The 17,856-nt window shown below is 45.2% G+C and overlaps 1 long non-coding RNA gene across 1 annotated transcript in view; it reads right to left on the bottom strand.

Moving 5' to 3' along the window:
* Positions 1-8,025: 8,025 nt before the first annotated feature.
* The window catches only part of LOC311190341, a 107,300-nt gene continuing 97,469 nt past the window's right edge, over positions 8,026-17,856 (bottom strand). Inside the window, exon 4 of the long non-coding RNA XR_014617205.1 lies at positions 8,026-8,546. This is a non-coding gene — a long non-coding RNA (uncharacterized lncRNA). The remainder of the gene's footprint in view (positions 8,547-17,856) is intronic.

Here is a 17,856-nt window from a genome sequence, read left to right as displayed (position 1 = left end):
ACGGTTAAAACAATCAAAAAGAGATCCATCTACCTCTTCAAGAGAAAGGTAAACACCTTAAAAACCTCATCACCATACAAGGGAAAAAATGAAGAGCCCTGCAGCGGGTACTGATAGTTGCACAACGCGTCCCATGTGCCATCTCTAAAAATAGCCCGTGCGGCGATACCCCTGGAAAAGACCAGGGTGTCTCATCCAGCTGGAAAGTGCGGCCGGCGGTGAGCGGCGCGTGAGTGCCGTCACCGCGTGCATGACGCACTCTCTCCTGCCGTTATCTTCAAAGCCATCAGGTCTGAACTCATCTGCATGGGGCGCAGCAGCAGAACGAAGGAGGGAGGGGGAGAGAAAAAAAAATACAACGAAAAACCCAACCCACCTCTACTTCTCTACCAAAAAGGGGAAAATTCCACAGAAAAAATTACAACAAACATTTACGCCGCTTGTCTGCATCTGGTCACCTACAGGACTGAGACATGCAGGCAGCTGTAACAGATGTAATTCCCTGCAGCAGCCACCACCGAGGAGAGTAATTATTGCTGAAGCTTTTTGCCCGTTCCCACCTGAAATGTTTAAAACCATGATTGCTGCATTGGCTCCCTTGCCTTTCATGCTCTGCACCAAGGCACACACTGATGTGAAAGCAGAAACGCGCGTTTTTGGCAAGAAGGCAAAAGTAAGGCAGCAGTGACAGGCACAGAGCTCTCCTCCTAGAAGGAGAGGGAGGGTTACACCAAGCTAATTTAAAAGGGATTACATGTTGCATAATAAAAGACTCACCACTGACAGCATGGCTATTCCATGGAACAAGTGCATGTGCCTCTCAGTGCCCCCAGCACCCCACATCCTCCTCACCACGTGGTGTTACTCAGAGTGAAAACCTATTGTCTGACGCAGCCCGATTTCTCAAGACCGACACCTCTGCTACCCTGTCAAGCCTGGAAAACCTGGAAAGGTCACGGAGCAACAAGAAAGTAGCGAAGTTCAAGCTGCCACGCAGCAGAAAGCACATTTTCAGCCTCTACCTTTGGTTCTGCAGCTCTTGGATAGATGCTCTCTCTACTCATCCATCGCCAGAATGACATCAAACCGAGAAGCCTGACGCGCAGAGGCACACTCGTTCTCTGGAAATGCCACGGCTACTTAACGAGCGAGGCTGGGACAGCACCAAACCTTACACCACCAAGTTACAAATTTCCCTGCACACGCTGACAACATCTCTCTTTAAACGTTTCTCTTGGCCATGAGCTGACATACCAATTAATGTGGTCAGAACAGATTTAGTAGCTCAAGATATTGCAATTAATTTAGTGGATTCCAAACCCGTGCAATTATCTGGAAAACCTACCAAGACAGCATATTTCAATACTGTAACCCTAAACCCCAAACCTAAAGGACTTTACATGCCAAAAGTCAGCCCTGAGAATTTGTTTTTTCCTTTTTCTTTTTTCCTTTTCCTTTTTTTTTATTCAGCACCAGAAGAAGAAATTCTGGATCAACAGTTCAAGTTACACCAGTCAAGTTTTGGAGAGGCTGATTTTAAAGATCTTTAGTCCTCTCCAAAGCTGCTTTTTCCAGGGAACAGAACAATTCCGTTTCCAAAATTCTTTCATTACTTATGCACTTATGCATGACTTTTTTATTTTTTTAAATAAGAAGTTGATGAATTAACATAGCTAGACCACACCACAAGTAAACACATACCCATTTACAAGCATTTAAGCCTGGGACTCACCAGAGAGAGCTGAAGCTGCACGCAAGACAAGTCATCAGAGCTAAGAGAAGGATTATGCTTGCTCTACAAATTCTGAAGCATTTCAATCTTATTTTTAGTTGTATACAAAGGGCAATAAATGGAAAATCTTATTGTAACCACCACTTTTTCATGGCCACCCACACTTCCAACACCTACAGCAAAAGTATATAAATGCAAAAACCCCAGAACTCATGGCTCATCTGAACAAGGGATGCAAACTGGCTAATTGCTGTTACTTTTTTTCCAGTTTGTATTCAGAGTGCCATTGTATTCTGGTTGAACATAAAGGACCATATGTATCTACAGTCGGGGATCCTCGTGCATTTTCATACACTTAATTAATTGTTTTCTCTCAGTTACCTGGCAGAGGCTTCACTAAGTTAGCTGACCAGTGGCCGATTGATTTTCCAAGGATGATAAAAAGGAGGTGCCTCTCCCTAACTCTCAGTTTCTCACCCAAACTACTGAGGTACAGGGAGTTAACGCTTCACTTACCTGTGAGAAATTATGCCGAATACTCTACCCAGAAACTGGTAATTAAAAAAAAAAATCCCTTTACACTCATAATAGTAGTAGAACTTCAAACAAATTGCTGTCAAGGATGATTTCATTGTGTTTAAATCCACTTCAAGTTGCTTTGCAAATTACTCTTTAATTTTATACCTAAAACTCCCGTCTACGACGATGCTAGTTTACCCTCCTGTCTGTCCTATGCCTGACTCTTTCCCTTTACTGAAAGCAATGCAAGCATGAAGCTAATTATCTTCTAAAAACCTGCAGAAATTCAAACCAATTAGCTGAATAAAAAAAGAAATAAAGAAAAAAAGCTCTGTCTTAAGACCAGGATCAACAAGAGTACAGGCGATGCTATGTCTGGAGTTGGGTAGAGTGACCAGCCTCCTGACATTAATTACCTTGCTGTCTCTGAAAATGCAAGTTATTGTAGCTAGAAGAGCCTCCACTACCACACTTTTATTTCTCAACTCTTTACAAATCGTAACAGGAAACACGTCCCCTCAGCTAACAATCAAAAATTTACCAAAACAATTTAAGACAGAGTGTCAGCTCTGGAAAAATGTACTTTTACCTGCCCTTGCTCATTAGTAACAGCCCATTGCCTGCCTGGAGAGCCGGACGTTTTCAACGCACGCTGCCAAAATCAGGTGCGCGCTTTTCTGGCGAGGATTTAGGTCGTAGGACCCGTGTGCTGAACGCTGGAGAAGCACGGGTATCTAAGTATTATGAAAATAAATGGGTCATACACCACTGAGCTAACAACCACACCACCCCCAAGCCGGGTGCCGAATGACTGTGCAGGGCTCTGCCAGAGGGAGCGGACAGGGTGAGCCAGCAGTGAAAACAAAACTGATGCGGTGAGATGGATTTTACTTTTCACTAGTTTGGGTTACAGAGAAAGTTGATTTCACCGGCGCTCTCTCTCAAGCCTCTTTCTTTTTAAAAAACATTAATAAAACTAAGCAACGTGTGGGCAGGTAAGCTGTCCTACGGAGACAGGCTGGCATCTGGCCCCGCCGCCCCGGGAAGGGGAAGTGCTGCCGGCTGAGGCAGAGGGAGGGAGGGCTGTGACTCAGTCCCTGGGGCTGACACACACACGCACCCAAGGCTGTCACCTGCCGCAGCGAAAAATACAAGTCCTCGCCACAACACGGCAGCCACGTGGGAAACACCGAGTAAACAGATCAATGGCACCGCACACGCACACGGGCCGTCGCACCGCTGGGGCGGTGAGCAAACCAACCTGTGGTCAACGGCAGCGACGGGGAGGGAGAGGTGCCTGAATAATTTGGTTTCATACCACACGCTGTACTGCGACAAATGCCGCTATCCTCCTCCCTCGTACCAGCTAAACAAAAAGCAGGAGGCTCCTCCTGGCTGTATGGCCCAGGGTCACTGCGTGTCCCCAGATGGGGATGACTCTGGCATGGTTGGGAGCACCCAGGGAGGGATGCCGGCTCACCACCCACGCGCGTGTGGACATGCAGCTGCTGTGTGTGAAACTACCCTGGTGCTTTTCAGACCACGCTGAAAATATTTGTCCAGATACAGGTTTTCATAGTTTTTATAATTATGTATTTAATACAACTACTTAATATAAAAATGTACATAGTTTTTATATATACACATGTATATACATATTTAAAATAAAAATATATTAAATCAACATATGTATTTGCAGAAAATACTTAGCAAAAGCCATCCCCAGCAACCCAGGCTGCATCCTGCCTCGGCTAGGAAGACACTGATGGTTCTGGGGAGCACCTGATCACACTGAGTGACCAATGAAGCACAGGCAGAGGTCAATGGTTTAATGTATTCCCAACAAGGGGGCAAGCAGGAGTAACCAGATCAATTAGTGGCAAAGAAGATTTCCTCAGATCCTAGGAAAATGCTTTTCGACCATTGTGAGCACACCAGGGACAGGATGCCATGGGAGAAGCTCCTCATGGCAGGAGATGCTCCTTGTGATGCTGCATGAGGGGCAGAGCCCTGCTATGTCAGTATCATAAAATAGGTAAGAAAATGCCTTCTCCACCATAAAACCAACACTCCAACAGGAAAACATACCAGAAAAGTAATGAAATCCATATAGGGCATCAAAATCCTGTAGGATAAAACCACCCATGTCCTCAGCTATGGCTGTGCACTTGGGAAGTGGGTTTGGTAGCGAGGGTTAGGAATTAAGCCAGTGTTCAAAGGGATGTGACTTCACCTTGAGAAATATGATTTCTCTCTTAATCCCATCAAGTTACCTGACCTTTTGGTGCAGATTTTAAAAAGATACATTTTTCCCAGGCTGTGGCTGTAGGCGGGTGACAGACATTTAATCACCAAAATCTGCATCTTAAAACTTTACATTATTACATTATTTACATCTGCCTACAGATGGTGGAAGGACAGACTTCAAGAAATTTTATTATAAAATTTTTGAAATGCTCTGAAGAACTCATACCTAGGAAACACACAGTTTGCGTGCAGAGTCTCTGAGTTTCAGGTTGCCCTTTCCACACACCCCCCACCCCGCCCGAACAAAGCACTTAAAGGCCACTGCTGAATTCTCAGCACTGCACAAGCGACACAGATCAGGGCAATTTATTAGATGCAGAATGCCATTGATTAGGATGGGGGTAAACCAAAGAGAGACATGTGAGAAGAGGGTGGAAATCACTAGGAATCCCTGCCCATCTCCTCTGGGATGCCAGCAGCCCAGCCCACCATCTGCTCCAAGGCCACAACCCCAGCACTGAGCAAAGCCCCGTTCGCACACTGCCGTTAGCAATCATTTGGGATGACAAACCCTGAGCCGCTCAGCAAAGAGCACAGCTTCTCCCTAACTCCTGTACTTCCTGATTATAACATAACATGGTGTAACCTGCTCATGATTAATTCCCAGGGGACCCGGAAAAAAGTGGTTTGTTTTTTTTTTTAAATCTTGGCACATCCACTACAACAGGACTTTGCAATCTGCTCCCTCGGAACAAGGAAGAAACCCTCTGCTCTGAACTCAAACATCGGTACTTCTTATTCCTCAGCATCCTCCTAGTATTAACTACAACCTGAACAACAACTAGAAGGAGGGGGAAGGTATACTTATTTATGAAACACACAGCACCCTGGGAAAAGCCGTTGTTATAGCTGGGTCAACCTCGCGCAATTGCTCTTTTCCAGCCAGGGCTAATTAACAAGGCAGAATTTGTTTCTTTCTGTGGGAATTGCTATACAAGGTGATTGTTATAAGCAGAGTTTGTCATAAAAAAAAAGCCAGGCAGCAGGAAACACTGAGAAACTGAGTAAGGAACCGTCTGCTTGCCCTCTTGTCTACCTCTGTCGGAACGGATCTGCATACGCGATGGATGCAAACATCCATCAGCCTTTGAAAGGCTGAGTGAGCTGGGACTGTTCAGCCTGGAGAAAAGAAGACTAAGGGAGGGACCTTATTAATGGTTATAAATATCTTAAGTGTAGGATGCAGGGGGAAATGGCCAGCCCCTTTTCAGTGGTCTGTGGAGACAGGACAAGGGGCAATGGCTGCAAGTTGGAGCACAGAAAGTTCCGCACCAACATGCGGAAGAACTTTTCCCCAGTGAGGGTGAGGGAGCCCTGGGACAGGCTGCCCAGGGGGGTGTGGAGTCTCCATCTCTGGAGATATTCCAGCTCTGTCTGAACGCCGACCTGTGCAATACGAGCTGGGGAGCTGCTCTGGCAGGTGGGTTGGATCGATGATCTCTGGAGGTCCCTTCCAACCCCTATGATTCTATGATTCTATGAAACCCGTCTGACAACCTATGAGGCGACACGTGTTTTCGAGGAGCTAGAGGACGCATACATCATGTACTAGAAGGATGACACGTGTCAAGCACGTCACTTTAGTAAAAAAAAAATAATTTAAAAAAACAGCAAAAAAAAGTTGACACCTTTGATGATGGCTCCTATATACTAACACTGGTTTTCGAGTTTGTTTGGCCCTCAGACCTTGTTTTACTGTTGGAAATTGAGACTCCTTGTTATTTGCAGCACGAGAAGCAGCAGGACAAAACCGGCTACACGCTTCTTGGAATGAGAGAGGGGTTTTTTCCATTTATGTCCATTCAGTTTCTGACTGTTTTTTCAAGTCCCCTAAGAAGATGCCATTTTTCAAGTTAGTTCCTCCGGAAAGGATTATTAGTATTGAGTTTGCAAGATGCCTAATGACAAGCTTCTCAAGCATCATGAGAAAACCCTGCAAAAACCTGTGAGTAAGGCTTCTAAATCTCATGGGAATGGTGCTAAGGACTAATGAACAACGCGTCGTTCCTGCCTGCCGAGCTGTTACAGCTTGTAGTTTCAAGTTTTCTTCCCTTAAGACAAGCACTAAAAACAAGTTCCAAGCCAGATCCGAAATTCTCCTGTAGTCAGATGATTCCTGCTATCAGGAGTTTGATTAATAGCTGCACCATATATTGCCAAGCCCACAATGAAATGGCAACACTCTCCCTTTTTCGGAAAACAAAATCAAGCCAACACCTTGTAAGGCCTCTTTGACAGCAAAATCTCTTCCTACCCTGCTTTTTTCTGTTCCATGCTACTTCACTATTACTTCTGCTGATATTCATTACACCAGAAACAACTGTTCTCTCTTTAAAAAACGAATTTCCATATGCATTAAAAACCTGTTCTTTTGCAATAAAGTTTTCTTGTTTTAAATTATATTTCCAGTGTCACAGAAGCAAACAAAGTACTGCAAATTAAGGTGTATTTCTAATAAGGTGTATTTCTAATATAAACTCTCCGGGTTCCAAAGTGCTCCCATTTAAAAAAAAAAAAAGTAGTATCATAAATCAGTTTCTAAGATTACAGATGGTTTTAGGAAGCATTCAAGAAAAACTGACCAACATCAAGTGCTGTGGTCAGCTTCACTGTCCCTTCCCTACTAATCATTAAACTGTGTCCTACAAGTTTATTACTGGAGTGAGTAACAAGGGCAGGAACATGCACAATCCCCCACTGCAGACCACAGTTTTGTATTATCTCTGGCTTGGGCAGCCTCTTGCCAAACTGTTCTCTATCACCATCATCCCAAAGATAAAACCTCCTAACCACAATGAGTCTTGCTTTTCTGTAAAAAAAAATCATGCAATAAAGTTGTTCTCAAGCAGCACCACGGTGTATCACCCTCTGGACAGCACAGACCACCACATCCATGCTGTCCTTCTAAAGGTCCAGAGACTTCTTCCACCTGCAGATCCACCCCAGAATTAGGGTTAGAGCTGCTGACAAGTTAAAAAGAGTCAAACCAATTTCTCCCCTCTAGAACAGCCCACCAATTCCGCACCAGGCTGATGCTACGCGAGGTGTCAGAGGAGGATTTAGCCATGATGGGGGAGGAAATGTGTATAAACCACCACCGGCACCTGGCCATGTTGGGAGGAAAATCAAAGCATGACACATGCACTAGAGCTACTACCCAGACCAAGGAATTAGGAAGGGGTCTGCAGGCCCCTCAATCCCCTTTTGTCCCTCGTAGATCTGTGCATGGCTTTCTCCACCCTCCTATAGCACCTGGCTCCACCTAGAAGGAGCTGGAGCTGGCAGTGAAGGTACCACTGATGCTTAAAGAGCCTTTCAGGGCAGCAGGCTGAAAGAAGAACTATCAGGGCTCCTCTGAAGGAAGCATTCTGAAAACCCCAATGGATGAGGATATGGGTCTCATCATGGAAAAAATACAGGGATGCCCACAGTCCCACTGAGCAAAGGACAGCCCCCTAAGTTGCACAGAGTATGTAAGGCTTGGGCACAGCACACCCAGGTAAGTGTACGTGCGCTTACCTGGTCGTAATTAGGGGGATGGGAGGAAGAGAAGCTATTTTAAATACTTCTTGCTATGGTTTACTATGGTAGTAGAACACTTAGAAAAGCCTTCAAAATGACAATCACCATTTAGGTTAAAAAAGCAAGTAACTACTTCAATAACAATTTATTCACCACCTAATGTTTGCTGTTGAATTACAGCTTTTACAGTATTTTTCTAAAGTACGATGCTTACTGCCTCCACCTTGCCTCCCCAAGACCTTTTTCTTTTTCCTTTTCCTTCTTTTATTTTTTTTTTTTTATTTAGTAAGTAAGGAATTTGAATCATGACTTACATGTAACTTTTCTAGGTTCTGTGCTGGCTAAAACGTTCTCACGATGCAGGGAACAGGATCAATGGAGAAATTAAGAGGCTGCAGCAATCCATTAAGAAGTGGCCCTCCAAAGCTTTGCAGGGCAATGTTCTGGCAACTCAGTCGATACCAACCTAAAACAAAATAAAGGCAGGCATTAAAAAAATCCAAGCACTGAACCTTCACAAAACCCCTCTTTCCCCCCCTTCTAATTCTAGAAACAGTATGAGAGCCTTTTTTTTTTTTAAACATGTAAGGTCTTTATGTCAAACAGGATGATTACATGTTGCCCATTAGATATCCCCTCTTACCTTTAAGATGTAAACACCTTTCCACAGAGACTACGGGTCTTTTTACATTCATATAGCACCCTGACACTAGCCCCCTGAGAAGAATTACAGAACAGATAAACTAACACTTGTGTGATTATTCTACCAGATCATACTGCAGGTATGTGCATACTTATGCACACATACTAGGAAATTATTTACAATGAGGGTGGTGAGGCCCCGGAACAGGTTGCCCAGAGAAGTTACGGATGCCCCATCCCTGGAAGTGTTCAAGGTCACGTTGGACGGTGCTTTGAGGAACCTGATCTAGTGAAAGATGTCCCTGCCCATGGCAGGGGGTTGGACTAGAAGATCTTTAAAGGTCCCTCTCAACCCAAACCATTCTGTGGTTCTATAAAATTGCATGTGACATCAGAAAGGTGTTCCAACAACAGTGGTAAAATTACCTAACAGACTTTAAATAACAACTAATACTGGCTTTTGTCAAATCTTCACTTTTGATTTTAGCAAGGAATTTAAATTAGGAGCATCAAATTTGTTCCTTTGTTTCTGCTTTATTCTGGAGAGCTTTAGAGAATAAACACCATAAGCATAATCCAGTATCCCTGTCTTAATGCAATGCCCGTCGTACTCTTCCATCCAGCCTACAGGAAAGCCACCTGCCATGCCAGTCCGTGTCAGAAGAAAATTGGAGATGGAGTAAAAGGTTTGTGTGCCCACAGCAAATCCATGCAGAGGGCTCAGGGCTCAGTCCCCAGAGAGGAAGCACTTTAGGACGGGGAGGGCTGCTGAGAGCAGAGCTGGGGATGGCGGGGTGGACCACTGAGCACCCGACATCCTCGCTCAGCCCAGATCCCACCCAACACCCAGTCCCACCTGACTCTGAAAGGCTTCCCCTATCTACCAAGGGAGCTGTCGAGCTCTGAAGTGGCTGGGGAGGAAGAAAATACTTGTGGAAGGGGAAGTAATTAGTTTTAAGTTACAGGGATTTTCAAGTTGCCAGTGCCCAACACTTTACCGTCTTCCTGGGGAAAAACACAGCATTTTAACACTTAACTACTATTTATTTGAATAAATCTGGTGATTAGGAGTGGAAATGAAGATGATTTTCTTTTGAACAGAAGGGGACAGCAGCAGTACAAGCAGTGGTATGTATCTGTCTTCTCAGGATCACTGTGAGGGCTGGGTCTGCAGCATTACTGGTAAGTAAAGCTAGATTAAAAGGGGAGGTGAAGGAAAATCAAATAAGACCCCCAAAACTTTAGAATATTTTTTTAACTACTGTTATTTTTCTGAAACTTGCAAAACAAAGTCTTCAGTGAAAACTTCTGGTTTCCCAAGAAATGATTACTGACTCCATAAAGAAGCAACACAAAGCAGCGCAAATGAAAGAGGTTTAGTTATTGCTTTTTGGACCTATGATGTGTCTCTTCAATACTTCCTGAGCAAGGATGCTACTGCATTTTACTCTAAGCCTTGTAGAGAACTGGATCACTTACAAAAACCAGGGTATTTCTTCTGGATGGCACCCTCCTAGATGGTTCACAAACTGATGCTCAAAGTACTGGTACCTTTAAGAATTACCTACATAGATACTTGTGAAGAATGAGGCTACACTAGGAACACAACGTGTGTGTCTCTTCAGTTTACGTCACTTTCTTCAACTGGGTATACCATTCATTGACAAGCTGTAAGAGGACCAAACATTTATGGTCCAAAATCTGCATTATTTAAATTGCGTATAAAACTAAAAATATGAACTCCAAATCTGTTCAATCATAAATCACTGGTGGAACAAAAATAACTGTTGCTTACTCAATGGTCAAAGGAATAAAAGCAGTGAATGCTCTGTTTTTTCAAGGACAAGTTAGTTTTCTGAGCTAAAATTGCACTTACCAGGGCATGTCAGAAGGAAGGGAGAATAAACAGAAGTGGGGAGCAGGGAAATGAAGAAAAATAAAAAAGGAGAGGAGGGGAAGAGACTTGCCGTGCCATGTTTTTCTGAGAAGGTGTGATTGATGTTCACTGCTGTAGAAAGCATGAGGCTGCATCCCAAACATTTCATTCCCCTCTGCAAATGTCTCGCTCTGTATCTCGCCCCATGTTCCCTAGATATTCTTGCCCTATGCAGGATGATCCAGCCAGCATCAGGTTTTACACATGATCTAAAACATGAAAGCAGGAATCTCTCTGGCCTGGGGTCAGCTTAGGGTAGACTGAAACCTAACCCAGTGCCTATGCTCACTACAAGGGCTTCTTCATGCTCTCTGTTCGATAGAAGAATCTTCTGTCTGCGACAGGGAAATTATTATAAAAGCAAAACTGCCCCCCCCAGCCCAGCTGTAAGCTCGCAAGGAATACGTGAAAACTGAGCTCATGCAAAATGAAGAGGCAATGGTGCATCTATTGAAGAGATGCTTCAGCGTTTTAACATGCTGACTGGTCAGGTTTACAGCCTGGGAAGAGCTGGATCTTAGTCAGTGGAAGATGGACTCCTCACTCCAAGGCTTGCTCACACTGAGGTCTTGGCTCTCGGCACAGACCGGCATACACAGGCAATCAGTTGTAGCATCATGAGAGGCCACAGAATCACTGCTCAACATCAACCTGAAGACTCAGTTCCCAGAGTCATGAGTGTCCAAGGAAACTTTATTTTTCAAAAAGCATCTGCCATCACAGCTGCATAGAAAATGAGAAAAGTAACAAGATTTTAAACCAGACATTGTAAGTTTCTGTGCTTTTTTTTTTTAAATTTACATTGTTACCTCTTGTACATTTTTGAACCAGGTGATGGGTTTTTTCCCCTTTCTGTGGGGTTCCAGTACTGCTTGTCACCTTAAGTTAGCACTGAAGAATGCAAATGTAAAGGAAGATGCACCAGACACCACAATTGGCAGAAGGAAGCACAAAGCAAAAGAAGTATTTACTGCAAGAAAACACCTTCCAGCTTGGGTTTCTGTTCTACAGAGGGTGTGTTTCAAAGAGAAGTTTTGTTGTTAACGTAAAATAACACAGCTTTGATGGTTAAGAGGAGGAAAACTGCTAAGTTCTTCAGTTTGCAATGAGCAAACAAAGAAACATGAGTTGAGAAGAGCACAATGAAGGTACCTTGGTATTACTCCAGTTAGCACGAAAGATGCTTCAAACACACCCTAACAGGTAACCATGCTCAGGAAAACCAGAGAAGCCGGGCGGACAGTGAGGGAGGCGAGCAGCAAATCCACAGCAGGGTTAGCAAAAAGACCAGTGTTCATGACGTAAAGTTTGGGCTAAATAAAACAAACCCACATGACAAGTTGGTGAGCTTCTTACAGACACAGACAGGAGGAAAAAAAAATAATATATATATATATGTTGAAGGAAGGCTGCGCCCCAGCAAGCAGGAAGAAGTGAGCGCAGTCGCGCAAACAGAGCTGGTGCTTTCTGAAGCGATGCCTCACTTGGTGGAGTGCAACACTGCTTACACACACGTGTGCAGAAATTTGTCCCAGTGAAGTCAAGGATCCCAGCTTGTCACATGCAACACCATTACAGATCAGCAAACACGTTTTTCCTCTGTTTGGTGTGGTTTTGAGTGAAGCTACAGAGTATTTCTTTCTGGTTAAAACAGCTTCATTGGAACATTTGTAGCTTGCAACTGCTTGAAGGATCGCCTGAGGCTGAGAAGGCATTTGCAATGCTCCTGACATCTAGTGCAGGATCTCTCCCTGAAATCTGTAAATTAAACCCAAGATGATATCGATACCTATGTCAGAAAAGATGCATAGCCTGGCTTCACTATCAGTGCATTTAATTTCCTCCTAATAACCTGCTCGGTTCTTCCAAAGAGAAGGAACGTGCTCATCCATCACTCCTGGTTGTGCTCAAGCACATGGTTTGGCCAGGGGCAGCCAAAATCAAGAGTCTGAAGGGCATGGCAGATTCTTCCCCAGCACCTGGAGGTGGGATGCAGAGGAACACTGCAGTGGAGGAGATATGGACCAGAAGCAGGGAGACACCCACCCAGGACCTCGAGGACCGTCTGTCTCTGCAGCACATCCCTATCTGGGTGAGCTGTATCAACAGACAGCGCAGATGAGATTGAGCTGTTCGTTCAGATAACGGCAAAACCACGTGAGGGATCAGCCTGGCTAGAAACCATGACTGAAGTCATCAGGAGAAGCAGCGAGATAATCGCTGCTGACTGAGGGAAGGGGAAGGCAGCTGCTGCAGCCCTGTGCTGGCCAGGGTAGTGCTCCAGGGTCTGCAAACTGGATTTTCCCCTGCTACACTTAACAGCACCAACTGGGCTTAAACGGAAAACCCTCAGAGAGGCTGGGGGATGTGTGTGGGGGGAATTTTCCACCCTCTCTTGTCCTCTGGTTGCATTTAACTCTGTGACACATCAACCAGGCCGAGCTAGGAGAGGTGGGAGACTGCAGTTCAAGGGCACCACCACGGGAACTTTTAAATCTTTTTATATGTAAAATCTGAATGACTTTACCACTGGAATATACTCAACTTAAAATAAAGCCACCGTTGAAAATATTTTATCTTGGTGGTATGACTCATGAAAGAATGGTTAGGTGTAACAGGAAAGTTAATATACACTGTGAGAAAGAGCCCCAGAAATTTCTGGCATATTTCTCCTTAAGGACTAGAACTCTTGGTTAATATACATGCAAATAGAAGAAAATGAGTTGGTTCAGTGACGGGGATGAAATTGCTGTCCCAGAGCCTGGTATCTCAGAAGACAACACTGGACAGCCAGTGCTGGATCTCTCAGAAAAGGATGCTTCCCAGGGTGGCACGAAATGATGCAGCTCACTAGGGTTAATGCTCTAGGACTCCTGCCCCAACGCACCTCAACCACATGAATGCAGGCCTGGCCTGCCGAAAGGATGTTCCCGCGTTGAATGATTATCACAGTCAGACTTTTACTGCCGACTTCTTTTAAAAAATGCAAATTGAGAAAACAGTTAACATACAGAATGAAAGAACAGGCCACAGTCAACCACAAAAACTCCCCATAAGGTTCAGCATGTGGGAAACAGATAAGTAAATGCTGCGAAAGATGAACAATATTTAAGTATTAACACAAATGGTTTTTTTGGGAAGGTTTATCTGGCATCTCTACCGGTTTTCCTCTGAGCTTTAATACAAAAATAACTACATCTAACTGAGACTGGGAGAGATGGCAGCAGCTCAACATTGCTCCCTTTTTTTCTCTGTGCTCATAAAAAAACCCCTACCATCTCACGATGTCAGACAAACTAATTTTCAGGTGATTTCAGATCAGGGTGAAATCAGTGGAGCATTTGCTGGTTGAGAAAGTTCAGCCAGTGGCCTCTTCTTCATCAGCCTGTGAAATGAGGACACACACGTGCAATGTAAGGGCGGGAGAAATACAGCCTTTCTCCGAGCCGCACGGCTGGCCCCCCACGCTCCAGCACGATGTGAAGGCATTATCCTTTAGCTCCTAGAAACACTGAGTGCCACACTTGTGCATCAAACCATGAAGAGGGAGTCTGGGCTGATGGAGGGTTTTGTCCACCGCCAGCCTTGCGCAAACCACAATGTGGCTCAGTGTGGGCTGGTGCCGCATCTCCCATGAAGGAGCTATCTCTTAAGATTCACTGTCTTCAGCCTCACACCAAGCAGGGGAAAGTCAAAAGACCTGAAAACGTTCAGTGGGCTATCTTCCCTGGTCGTAACAAAGAGGAGAAGAGAAAGGCAGAATCGTGATGGGAAAGAGCTTCAAAAATATGTTCCCCGTTTGGGTGAGCTCAAGTCTGTTTAACACGAAAAGCCAGAGAGGCCACGCACAGTAATGCTGAGAAAAGGGAAATACTACTTCATTTTAGCCAGAGTCATAAATCTTACCAGTGAGCCTCTAACGGCAAAACAAGTGAGCAGGGGAATTTTTATACACAGATAATTAGTTGCGAGCTGATATCGGGTTTACTGTGCTTTTCACTCCACTTGTGCAGGGCCTTCGTAACCTGCAAAACGTGGCATAAGGCTCTGGCTGCCTCACTGCCGCTGGCTTCGCTGGACGGTGTGTGACTGAAACTCCCAGAAACCCCTTTCAGAAAAAGGTGAAGTAGAGGTGGTACTTCTGCTCCACAGAAATCTTTCTGAGGTGAACCTAGAAAGGTTTTATTATTTTTTTTCAATAGGGAAAATGCACCATGCTTATAAAGCCACCCTCTCTGCTACAGGGGAGATGGACCAACAGGACACATTGTCTCACCCTTAGCATCCTCATCCTCTGGGGTACAGGCACCACTCACAGATCCTGCAGAGCAGGCAGTTTGGTCAGGGAAAAGACTGACCCATCAAAGCAGAGGAAGAAAATGTCGAGGAAATTCATCAGCCAGCCAGGAGCAGCTGTGGAGCTGCATCACAAGGACTGAAGTCAACAGGGTGTTCCCACCACCTCTGCTGGGAACAGGGCAGCCCACCCGCCAGCACTCGTTCCTCGACATCTTGTTCTGTTTCAGTGCATGGCCAGGGACTTCCACTATTGACTGACGTAAGCAAAGACTCCACTGCATCTAGTAGTCAATACTGCACTTCCAGTCAAAGAAAAGCCGCTTTTCAGTTTCTAGATGAGAGTGTATCCAAGGGACACGTGACAGCGGCACACTGGGTGCGCTAGGTGCCAGCGAGCGCCCCCAGCACTTCTTATGCTACCTCAGAAGGGACTGATTTGTTCTAGAGGAGGAGGTCTGAAAGCCTCATCACCAAAAGACACCCGAGTTAGAGAAAGGCTTGTGGAGAAGAGCATCTTGTGCCTCCTAAATATGGCTGAGGACACTGCAGTAAGCGAGGGAGAGCCCACCCTGTTTGCACCAGGAGCTCCGAGGTGGTGATGAGCTCGAAGAAGAAGCAGCAGCAGGCGATGCCCAGGCAAGCTGCCTTGGTGCAGTTCACCTCCTACGCTCTTCTTCTTCTCCAGTTCAGTGCAAAAATGCACCTATACCCCATTGCTCAATCGCGTTCCTCTGCTGGTCCCAAAGAGCTGGAAGCAGGCTAGGATTATGGGGCAGACCAGCTCCACCATCCCTGCACATTTCATCTGCATGGGGTCAAGCAGCAGCTCCCTTGTCCAAGGCTCTGTTCTATTGCTACTGTACGTTAAACCGAAAGCCCAATCTGTATTTACTGCGCTGAACTACAATTAAGGGCTTTTTTTTTAATCATTCAGCCTAATGGCATGCAGCTGTCACAGAAATCTTTGAACACATCACTGGCTCTCTTTGAGCTGATTAACCAGATAAGGAGCTGTAGCCAAAAGACATGAAAGGATGGGTCCAGATCTCAAACTCTCAGCTGAGCAAGGAATTTCATTCAGAGGACTGTATGAAATGGAGGGGCGGGAGAAGGCTCACAACACAAACAAAGGTTTTGTTTACTACTGACACAAACAGCTGAAACACTCTGCCTTGCTGGGTTTAAGAATCAATGCATGCCAGCCTCAAAGCGGTGCTGATGGGCACTGGAGCTGCCACACTGATCTGTGTGTATGCCAATATTCCTGTCATTTTTTTCCAGACTGTGACTGAAGGAACTACCCAGAAATCTAAGTTCATGTTGACGGAACCTCCATGTGATGCTGAAGACCTCCAAGACCAAGAGGTGCACCCCTTCACCCACACTGCCTCTCTTCAGCGTGTTTCTTTGGATAGCAGAGTATTATTATTATTATTTTTTTAAATTCAAGACAGCTCCAAGTATTTGCTTTTATTTTTAGCATAATGTTTACTATTCCAATCACAACATTCTGTAATCTTGTCTAAATGTTTTACTATTAATTGCTGCACAGCCCCCTACCCCGCCCCACCCGAGGTAAACATTTCAACGTGAGTTACTTTAGTTAAAGCCATGAATATGCATTATTTATTTATTTAGGTAAACAGTAATTAAGAAGAATCACCCAGACCATCTTCTCTTTGAAAGGAGCTATACTTGTGTTCATTCCTGCCTTGCCATGGGAACTGAAAGTCCCTTAAACACATGTATTACTTTGTCCTCCTCCACCATGATTTACGTTTGTGGGCCTCAGACGACAGAGTGGCTGCCAGGAAGACAGCCCCTACGTTGTCCCAAGGCCATGAAGTGACTCTAAAGCATCCAGACTCACTCTTAAGGATGAGCAGCAGGTACCCAGATTTCAGCAGAGAAGAAAGTGGCAAACTCTTGCGTGCAGGATGAGGACCAGAACGCTGCTGCCTATTACCCAGGATGCCGATTTTTAAGATTTTTGCAGCAGGACCACCTCTACCAGCACCGAAACTGATGACCTGCCTCTGCTCTCTCTCCAAGGACAGAGGGCTCTGTCCTTACAAACCGTGGGACTGTCATCACTGCGGACTCCACACTAAGCCAGGGAGCACCCAGCAGCAAACCGACGGGCGTTTGGTGCAGCGAGACAGCCTTGTGTGGCACAAATATAACCTGCGCATTGGGCAAGAAGCAGCTGAGTGGCTCCACTCAATTCCTCTGGATTTCTTCCTCAGTATTACACGACCTCAAGTATTTCAACATTCCTTCTTGCCTAGTACTTCCACCAACTCCTACCCCACACCGTGACTGAGTCAGGCAGCACCGGAGGCAGTATAGCGGTTTACAGGGCACTCTTTTCTAAATGAAGAAATTAAAGACACGTCAGACCGTCCTGACGCGGTTGATCATCCAGCCTCAGGATTGCACCAGCGCTGCAGCAGAGGAATCAAAATGTCTCCCAAAGACAAAAGGGATTTTCGCAGATCTAAAATTATTAAGTAAATAGATAAAACTGCGGTTTAGGCTTCGTTTCAGTTTTCAGAGCTAATTTCCGGCCACCGTTCAGAGAAATGCTTTGCATTTCCATTTCTGACTCACCAAGTGCGCTCGCTGGAATTACTAAGCACGGGATCCGATCAAAACATTTCGCTTTCTGAATCAAAGTGCTTTTCAATTTTATTGATGCAGACTTATCTATAAATTTAACACGGTGACTGACAGCCTGGTGGTGTGCGGGTATGGTCCCGGGCGCGCGATGCGATGGATCAGAGGACCCCTCTCCGAATGGGTGCCTGCCATCCCATGGGGACACTTCCCAAACCCTGAACAACTGCTTGGCACGGTCTGACACCGGTCTCTTAGACCCTGATCACAGAATGATACACGC

Source organism: Gallinula chloropus, assembly GCF_964237585.1.
Source record: "Gallinula chloropus genome assembly, chromosome: 3".
NCBI classification, from domain to species: domain Eukaryota; kingdom Metazoa; phylum Chordata; class Aves; order Gruiformes; family Rallidae; genus Gallinula; species Gallinula chloropus.
The sequence above is the reverse complement of the archived record's forward strand: the minus strand, read 5'-3'. Positions and strand labels throughout refer to the sequence as shown.